The 10,706-nt window shown below is 38.8% G+C and overlaps 1 pseudogene; it reads left to right on the top strand.

The window, feature by feature from the left end:
- Positions 1-9,002: 9,002 nt before the first annotated feature.
- Positions 9,003-9,922, top strand: LOC119817509 (annotated as a pseudogene).
- The last annotated feature ends 784 nt before the right edge of the window (positions 9,923-10,706 follow it).

The raw sequence follows: 10,706 nt of genomic DNA, 5'->3' as shown, positions 1-10,706 counted from the left end.
CTTCTTGTTGACTTGCTTCCCCTGTTTGGGAATGGCACTGCTGGCACAGGACTGAATCCTCCTACATGAATTGGGGATTAAGAAAATGCCCATGGACATGTCCACAAGGCCAGGCTCATGAAGGTTGTTCCTCAATTGAGGTTCTGTAACCAACATCACTTATAAGCAACTTCTCCCCCTGCTTTAGTTCTCACTCACGAAGCTCTTGCCAAAATGACAAAGTCAAGTTACGGAATGAGGAAGGCACTCCCAGATAACACGCAAGGAGAGACATGTTTTATGCAAAGGGATGCTTCCTCTGAGTCAAGAGTGATTCCTTTTAGAAATGCATGTAACATTGAAGCTGAGAGTGAAAACTTTGCTCATTGATTTTAGCTCTCCCCAGTGGGCTAAGGACTCTTATGCTGGTTCCCAAGCTTCTGCCAATTCAACAACCCTCAGGCTGTTAATGGATGCTCATGCTTCAGGACAGGATGTCACAGAATTCTGTACTCTTGCTGCTTATTTAGGATCCAGGGCAATGGATTATTCTGAGATGATGTTGATGAATAATCACTTCCACTCCTCTGTCTGTACTCTATATCTCTCTCTAGGAAAAAAAATCAATTTTTCTTAACTCTCTTACAATCTCTTAGTGGCAAGCCTATCCACAAGCAATTTCTTATGGTGTTTTGTCAGAAAGATAGGAAGTTATCGATTGCCTTAACTTAGTGAACAACTTTTTTTTTCTCTTGCTCCCTCCTCTGTCTCCCCACCCCTGTCTCTCTTCTCTCTCTCTCTCCCTCTCTCCCTCTCTCCCTCCCCCTCCCTCCCTCCCTCCTTCCCTCCCTCCCTCCCTCCCTCACTCTCTCTCTCTCTCTCTCTCTCTCTCTCTCTCTCTCTCTCTCTCTGTGCAAATGGAGACTGGAGATTTGCATTAGATGACTTCTATTATTGCTCTCCACCTTATCTTCTAGACAGGACAGGGACTATTGCTGAACTCGGAGCTTGCTAATTAGCTCAACTGGTTGGCCATCAAGCTCCAAGGATCCTCCTGTTTCTATCCTACAGCACCACAGTTATAGATATGTACAACCATGCCTTATTTTCTGTGGGTGCTGGGAATCTGATCCCATGTTCTCATGCATTCATGGGAGACATCTCACCAATAGAGTCACCTCTCTTCTGGAAACTTTTTTGAGTCATCAGAATTTTATATATTTCTGAATTATTTAATTCCCAAATCCATCTTCTATTCAAATGCTTATCCAAAGACTCCTCAGACACTTTCATTGACAGTAATAAGCTTATTGCGAATGGGTTTTCATGCTCAGTTTTTTATCTACCTCACTTTATATCAACTCCAGGAATCGCAGGTAGATGTAACTCCTCCTTTATTGCACAGGAAGGGCTTGAGGTTAGGGACTACCTCTATTGTTCAAGCTGTGAAAAATTTCCTATGCCTGATGATAAATCTGTTTCTAATTGTGGTATAGCAGAGTGATACAGAATCAGTAAATAAATTCAGGAGACGTATGAAAGACTATGATACATTAAACATTTCTGGATGTAAGTAAAAAATTATAATTTCTTCCCTCTGGTTCCTGATAGACTCAGGAAGCAGAGAGGATACAAAACCAAAAAAAAAAAAAAAAAATCAAGGCAAACATTTATCAAAAGTTTCACATGGTGATAGATGCCTACATTTCGCTAGACAGGAACAGGAACCAAGAGGACTGTGAACTTAAAGTCAACCTGGGAAGTCTAGGAAGTCTAGCAGGACTATTTTTCAAAAAAATGTTGATAAAGGAATTGATAATTGATAATCAAGGAGAAAAATGTCCCTCATGTCTCAAGGGCACTATGCTGAAATGCCAGTGGATGAGGAGGTTAGTGAAGGGCAGGTGTTTAAGTCAGATGACCTAGGTTCTAAGGACGCAGACAACAGAAACAGTGGAAACCTTCTGTGGTCAAATTGAACAATTCACATTACTCTGGCTGTCTACTCATAGGACTAACTGAATGTATTATGATCTCTTTAAGTGGACCTGTGTGTACATCTCTGTAAAACTTGAAGAGCTTGGCTGTTAGGCTAGTACTGGTTAATGTAATGTGCAATGATAACATCAAAAGTTTGTTCTCGTGAGTTCCAACCAATTTGCCATTGTGTTTGTATAAGTGCAAGGTTTTAGAATTGATTATGACAAAAAGCATACAATGTTTATGTTTTGGCCTAATTCAAGATGATTATTTCTAGCTCCATTCATTTATTTGCAGATTTTAAAATTCCTTTTTCTTTACAACTGGTTGTATTGTGTAAATGGGCTGCATTTTCATATCCATTCATTGGTCGGTAGACATCTAGGCTATTTCCAATTTCTGGATATTATAAAGAACAAACAATGAACATGGTTGACCAAACATCTCTGTAATAAGATGTGATGCCCTCTGGGTATATGACCAAGACTGGTATAGTTACATCTTGAGGTAGATGAATTCTTAGCTCCTGAGTAACTGCCACTATAGTTCCTATAGTGGTTGTACCAGTTAACACTTCCATTAACACTGAATATGTTCCCCTTCTCCCAGATCTTTGTCAGCATTAGCCATCACTTGTTTTATTAATATGAACAATTCTGACTGCACTGAAGTGAAATCTCTAAGTTTTAACTTGTGATTTCCTAATAACTAAGAATGCTGAATGTTTTTTTAAAAGTGCTTCTTAGCGATTTTTGCTTCATATTTTACTTCTATATTCCACATTTTAATGGTTTACTTGTGTTTTCTTGATCAATTTTTATTGTACTCTTAGTAGATTCTAGATACTAACCCACTGTCAGATATATAGTGGTAATTTTTTTCCATTCTATATCCTTCAACTTTGAATGACAGTTTTCTTTGCCAGACAGAAACATTTCAGCTTTAAGAGGTCTTTATTAATTGTTGGTCTTCATGTTTGTGCAAAAGTCTTGTTCAAAAAGACCTTTCCAATTCCAATGTGTTCAAGTCTATTTCCCACTTTCTCGTCTGTCAAATTCATGGTATCTGTATTATGTTGAGGTCCTTGATATATCTGCAGTTGAGTTTAGTTTGGGGTACTAGATATGAATCTATTTTCACGGAAACGTGCATGCACATATGCACACATAATGGAGTCACTAGAACTCCATGCTGAAAAAGATTCAACCTCAAGATAAAAGAATCCCACTTGAACAGCCATTCACCTTGAGACATCCATGGATTTCACAGGAGATGAAATAATATTTCATTTTGATAAGTCACTGAAACTTTGATATTTATCTCTTATAACAGCAATCTTGCCCTCAGATATACAGAATTATTACTGCCATTTCTTATATATAATAGGTGATTGTGATTCAAGGATGATATGAATAGCAATCTAGATAATCTGACTCCATTGCCCAAATAAAACTTTATTATACTAAGCTGTATCTTAACAAATGACAGGACTTCCCTTTCAGATTTCACATCAGTTATACTTCTGGATTAAACTAAGAGTAACTATACTGTGTAGAAAATATTCACCACTGTACTTTTTCTCTTAAACAACAGCCAAATCCCTTGAGGCAAATGAGATGTGAAGCAGTAATTACAAGTTGCAGAGAGGACACTTCCATTTCTGTTTGCTTCCTTGGCTTCTGCAGAGCGTCCTTATTATCACTTCGTATCAGCTTTGTCCTAACAGTCAATCTTGATGCAGATGCAAAGTTAGTGTCCCCAAGACATTCACAAAGCTGTTCGTTGGGCTATTCACACTGAGATTCAGGACAGGAAAAGCTAATGAACTTAGCAACCATTACAGGAAGAACACAGCAAAACCTTCTCAAGGTACCACTGTTTCTTATACTTTTAAAATTTGTTTACATTATTTATTTGTATTTGTGGTATGTTTGTGTGTGTACAAACATATTCTGATCCTTTAGATTGTCTAAATGAACTGTTTGCTCAAAATAAGCTATTCAGTAAACAGCTGCTAAGTAGAAGAATAACTTAGTTTTCTCTCCTCTGGATCTAGCTCACTCTCCCAGTCTTTCACCATTTAGAGCACCAAGGAGCTATCTCTTCTAGAAATTGATTTTGGTAACATTAAGTATTAACTTTCCAAAGAGCTGATTCTATATCTAGAGACTCAATTTCAGGGCTATAACAAATACTGATTATTTATAAAAAAAAATAAAGAAAAGCTAATGTTTTGTTGTTTTTAGTTCTTGACCAACATTTCCCCTCCTTCCTTCCTTTCCAGTCACTCCCTCCCCCACTTTTCCCACAATTCCTGTGTTGGGCCAAAATTATCTCAGAGCCTCTACCTTGAGGCCTGTATGACAGAGAAAAGCCTGGCTCGAGTTTGAAGGCTAGTCTCAAAGCTACCAAGTGAGGATGAGACAGAAAAATCTAGATAGATGCCCCTCCAGCCAGAAGGAGAGCTTGGCTGTCTCTCATTGGCTGGAGCTACCCCCGCATCACATGATGTCATTAACCTATATAAGCCAATGCTTACAGTAATAAATTGAGTTCCTGCTTTGACTTGACTCCCTATCACGTCTGATTGTCCTGCGTCATGGTGCTGTTGAAGGTTGCAGATAGCCCATTCACCCTTCCCTGGGGAATAAGACCAAGAAGGCCTGGCACACTTCCTCTGTTTCTCACAGAAAAGGTCAGGCCTCCCATTGATATTAGCTAGTCATGGCATATCAATTTGCAGTGACACTAGGCACCTCCTCTTCTATTAAGAATGAACAAGAAAACCCAGTAAGAAAGGATCCCAAAAGCATGCCACAGAATCAGAGACAGTCCTTGCTACCACTGTTCAAAGTCCTACAAAATGATCAAGTTATACAACTATAGCATATATGCCAAGTCAGTCCCATGCAGTTGCTCTGGTTATTGTCCAGTCTCTGTGAGCCTCTATAAGTCCAGGTTTGTTGGTTCTCTGGGAACACTTGTGGTTCCCTTCACCCGACTAGCTCTTACAATCCTTCTTCTCCCTCTTCCCCAGGATTCCCTGAGTTCTACGTAATGTTGGGCTTTGAGTATCTGTATTTGCTTCCATCAGTTGGTGGATTAAGCCTCTCTGATGAAAATTAGGTTAGCCACCAAACTATGACTCTAGGAGAATATCATTAGAAATCATTGCATTGAATTTTTTCAGTTGTGTTCTTTTGCAACCTAGGTTTCTGGACTCTCCTGGCTCTGGCTTTCAGTGCTGAACTCCCTCTCATGGTATGGATCTCAAGCTGTGCCAGTCATTGCTTGGTCAATTCCACATTTCTGCTCCACCTTTACCCCAAACACATCTTGTAGACAGGACAAATGGTAGGTCAAAGGTTTTGTGACAAACTTTGTGTCCCACCCCCTCCACTGGAGGTCTTACCTAGTTACAGAAGGTGGCAGGTCCAGGTTCCATATACTGCTTTACTAGGAGTATTAACGATGGTCACCTTCAGAGATCCTGAGAGCTTCCATCGTATTAGGTTTAATCGAATCCCAGAAATGCCTCTACATTCCAGTTGTCTCTCCCTCCATCTTCTCTCCATCTAATCCTTCCTGTTCCCAACCCCATCCCTGCAATCAGACCCCTTCCTCATTCAATGACAATGTCTGTTCCATTTCCACTTCAGAGTAAGACCCATGAATCCCCACTTGATCCCTTCTTGTAACTAAGCTTCTTGGGGTCTGGGGATTGTAGTATGCTTATCCTTTACTTTATGGCCAATATCCACTTATAAGTAAGAACATAACATGTTTGTCTTTCTCGTTCTGGGTTACTTCAGTCAGGGTGACCTTTTCTAGTTCCATCTATTTGTCAGAAAATTTCATATGTCATTGTTTTTAACAGCTGAATAATACCCCAATTGTGTGAATGTATCACATTTTATTTATCCATTCTTTGGTTGAGGATCATCTAGGGTATTTGTAGTTTCTCGCTATTATGAATAAAACTGTTATGAACATAGTTAAGCAAGTGTCATACAATTGAGGTATATGCCCTCATTCATGTATATGTGCAGGAGTGGTATAGCTGCGTCTTAAGGCAGATCTATTCCTAAATTTTTGAGATACCACCATATTGATTTTCAAAGTGCCTGTCCAAGATAGCACTTCCACCAGCAATGGAGGAGTGATCCCCTTGTTCCACATCCTAACGAGCATGAGCATGGGGTTGGGAACAGGAGGGATTAGATGGAGAGAAGATGGAGGGAGAGACAACTGGAATGTGGAGGCATTTCTGGGATTCGATTAAATTGATTTTAGCCATTCTGACAGGTATAAGATGGCATCTCAGTGTCATTTTGATTATCATTTCCTTAATGGTTAAGAATGTGAAACATTTCTTTAAGTGATTCTCAGCCCTCTGTTGCATGTGGAGTTGGTGAGGACATTTTACCATCCTGTAGACTGCCGTTTTTGTCTTTTTGATAGTGTCCTATGCCTTACAGACACTACTCAGATTCCCAATATCCCATTTGTTAATTGTCAATCATAGTGCCTCCTCAATTGGTGTTCTATTCAGAAAGTTGTCTCCTATGTCAATACAATCAAGATTAAACCCCCCTTTTTCTTCTAATAGATTCAGTTTATCTGGTTTTATGTTAAGGTCTTTGATCCACGTGGACTGAAGTTTTATACATGGTGATAGATTTAAATCTACTTGCTTTTTCTACATTTGATTGGAATTCAGGGGTGGTGTAGAAACATGCTACAATGGGAACTCCATGGAATCATTGAGAGTAAATGTAACAAAGACTCCTAGTAATGGGTACATGATGCCTGGCCTGGCCATCTTCTATAAACAAATAAATCCTCAAGTGTAGGGATTGATACACCATTCCAATCACAAAGCCCTTGACCTACAAATTGTCCTGTTGACAGAGGTTTCTTTCCTAGCTGGTCCTACAGCCAGTCCTAAAGCAGTTCATTCCCCCCAAAACACACAGAAGCCTACATTAATTATAAACTGGTTAGACTATTAGCTCAGGCTCTTTTATTAACTCATATCTTAGAGTAATCTATAATTCTTGTCTGTGTTAGCTATGTGGTTTGGTAGCTTTTATCAGCAAGGCATTCTCATCTTGCTTCTTCTGTGTCTCAGTGATGACTGCAGACTGAACCTTTCATCTTCCCAGAAATCTCCTGCTCTGGTCATGCCACCTATACTTCCTGCCTGGCTATTGGCCAATAAGCATTTATTAAAATATTATAAGTGACAAATCTTTACAAGGTACAAGACTATTGTCCCACAGCAATGTCCTGTCTACAGAGTATTCTGGGACTGCAGTCTAGCAAAATAATCATCAAAAAGACTTTTGAGGAAATGCAAAGGAAAAGTGATATACATATATATATATATACATATATATGTGTGTGTGTGTGTGTGTGTGTGTGTGTGTGTGTGTATGTGTGTGTGTGTGTGTGTTAATTATTAATCATAGTGCCTTCTCAAATTAGTGTTCTCTTCAGGAAGTTGTCTCCTGTGCCAATATGTTCAAGACTATCCCCTACTTTTTTTTCTATCAGATATAATGTGTCTGGTTTTATGTTGAGGTCTTTGATTGATGTGGACTTTAGTTGCATTCATGATAACATATATGATCTATTTGAATTTTTCTATATATGAGTGGAATTAGGGTGCATTTGGGGAGACAGGCAGTAGTAGAGAGAGGCTGTGGGAGGGGAGATAGAGGAAATTGCAGTTAAAATGTAGTACATGGGAGAATTCAAATAAAAAAACCTATATTAGCAGAATAGCTAAAATAATGTTATGCAATTAAAGAATTTCTGTATCACCATCCCTGATTCCAAGCTCTGATCCAGAGCTATAGAAATAAGAAATGCATGGTACTTGCATAAAAAGAGACAGATGGATCAATGGAATCAATTTGAAGACCCAGACATAAATTCACACATGTATAGATACTCAATTTTTGAGACAGATGCCAAAATTATAAAATGGGGAAAAAGAAAGTATCTTCATCAACTCAAACTGGATGTTTGGCAGGCAGAAGAATGCAAAGAGATCCATGTCTATCACCATACACAAAGCTAAAATCCATGTGTATCAAAGACGTTAACACAAAACCAAATAAACTGAATTTATTAGAAGAAAAAGGGGGGTGTAGTCTTAAATGTATTGGCACAGGAGACAACTTCCTGAAGAGAACACCAATTGAGGAGGCAAAATGATTGACAATTAACTAATGGGATCTTGTGAAACTTAATAGCTACTGTAAGTCAAAGGACACTGTCAAAAAGACAAAATTGGCAGTCTACAGGATGGAAAAAGGTCCTCACCAACTCCACACGCAACAGAGGGCTGATATCCCAAATATATAAAGGACTCAAGAAATTGGACATCAACAAATCAAATAATCTAATTAAAATTGGGGTACAGATCTAAACAGGGCATTCTCAACAGAGAAATTTCAAATGGCTGAGAATCACTTAAAGAAAGGTTCCACATCCTTAACCATCAAAGAAATGCAAATTAAAATGACACTGAGAGTCCATCTTGCACCTAAATGGCTAAAATCAAAAATACCACTGACAGCTCATGCTGGTTAGGATGGGAACACTCCCCCATTGCTGGTGGAAGTGCAAACCTGTACAAGCACTTTGGAAATCAATATGGTGGTATTTCAAAAATTTAAAGATAGATCTGTGTTAGGACCCAGTTATTCCACTCCTGGGCATATACCTGAATGAGGGCATAAGCCTCCATTGTATAATAAAGTCACTTGTTCAACTATGTTCATAACAGCTTTATTCATAATAGCCAGAAACTAGAAACACTCTAGATGTCCCTCAACCAAAGAATGGATAAATAAAATGTTACCCATTTACACAATGGAGTATTATTTAGTTCTTAAAAAAACAACGAAATCTGAAATTTTCTGACAGATAGATGGAACTAGAAAAGCTCATCCTGGTTTTTGTTTTTGTTTTTGTTTTTGTTTTGTTTTGTTTTTGTTTTTGTTTTTTGGGGTGGGGTTGGTTCCCTGAGCACCATGGCAGTTGGCAAGAACAAGCAGCTGACGAAAGGCGGCAAGAAGGGAGCCAAGAAGAAAGTGGTTGATCCATTTTCGAAGAAAGATTGAGGCAGGCGGATCTCTGTGAGTTCGAGACCAGCCTGGTCTACAAGAGCTAGTTCCAGGACAGGCTCCAAAGCCACAGAGAAACCCTGTCTCGAAAAACCAGAAAAAATAAAAGAAAAAAAGATTGGTATGATGTAAAAGCCCCGGCCATGTTCAATATTAGAAACATTGGAAAGACAATAGTCACGAGGACTCAAGGAACCAAAATTGCATCCAATGGCCTCAAGGGTCGTGTGTTTGAAGTGAGCCTTGCTGATCTCCAAAAAGATGAAGTTGCATTTAGAAAATTCAAGCTAATCACTGAGGATGTTCAGGGCAAAAACTGTCTGACTAACTTCCACGGCGTGGATCTTACCCGGGACAAAGTGTGTTCCGTGGTCAAAAAGTGGCAGACCATGATTGAAGCTCATGCTGACGTCAAGACAACCGATGGTTATTTGCTCCACCTCTTCTGTGTTGGTTTCACTAAAAAAGGCAACAATCAGATCTGCAAGCCCTCGTACGCACAGCACCAGCAGGTCCGCCAGACCCGGAAGAAGATGATGGAGATCATGATCCGAGAGGTGCAGACAAACGACTTGAAGGAAGTGGTTAATAAACTGATTCCAGACAGTATCGGGAAAGACGTAGAAAAGGCTTGCCAGTCCATTTATCCTCTTCATGATGTCTTCGTTAGAAAAGTAAAAATGCTGAAGAAACCCAAGTTTAAATTGGGAAAACTCATGGAGCTCCATGGTGAAGGTGGTAGTTTTGGAAAAACTACTGGGGTTGAGACAGGTGCTAAGGTTGAACAAGCTGATGGATACGAACCACCAGTCCAAGAATCTGTGTGAAATACAGATTTTTAATAGTGACAAATAAAGTCTTATTTGTGAAAAAAAAAGAAAATAAGAAAACTTCATCCTGACTGAAGTAATTCAGAGCCAGAAAGACAAACATGGTATGTTTTCACTTAGGTAGATATTGGCCATAAAGTAAAAGATAAGCATGCCACAATCTCCAGACCCAGAGAAACTAAGAAACAAGGAGAGCTTAAGAAGGGATGTAAGGATTTCTTTCTGATGGGGAAATAAAATAGATTTCAAGGGTGGACTGTTAGTATCTGGGGCTCAGACCAAGAAAGATCAGATGTGAGAAGAGAGAGGAAGAAAGTTCTGGGAGAAATAACAGAAAAGCTAATTTTCAACCTTTGTATTTCAGACTGGAAACTAGACAACTTAGTATACAAATCCAAAAACTAAAAAGTAGCATAAAATATATACAAAAATTAATTGTATCAAAAACCTGTTTGAATCTGGAATGAGTGCAGACTAGTTAACAATGACGTGATGCTTATGACACCAGTCTGATATTGTACTCTGGTCATTCATGTTACTTTGAGAGGAAACTAGGTCACATACATAACAGACTCCTCTGAAAAATTTCTGCAACTTCTTATACATCATAACTATTTTAAAATAGAAAGATAAATAATTATTGCTAATTTATATTAGTGATCCAAGATGTCAGAAAATATGCTTTTGTCTTCAAATATGCAGTCTCCATTTTGGGTTTAATGAAGGGCTGTTGGGGCATATTTTTGCCTTGTTATCCACAGTTCTAAATAATATATGATAT

The sequence above is a fragment of the Arvicola amphibius genome, chromosome 6 (assembly GCF_903992535.2).
Source record: "Arvicola amphibius chromosome 6, mArvAmp1.2, whole genome shotgun sequence".
NCBI classification, from domain to species: domain Eukaryota; kingdom Metazoa; phylum Chordata; class Mammalia; order Rodentia; family Cricetidae; genus Arvicola; species Arvicola amphibius.
The sequence above is the reverse complement of the archived record's forward strand: the minus strand, read 5'-3'. Positions and strand labels throughout refer to the sequence as shown.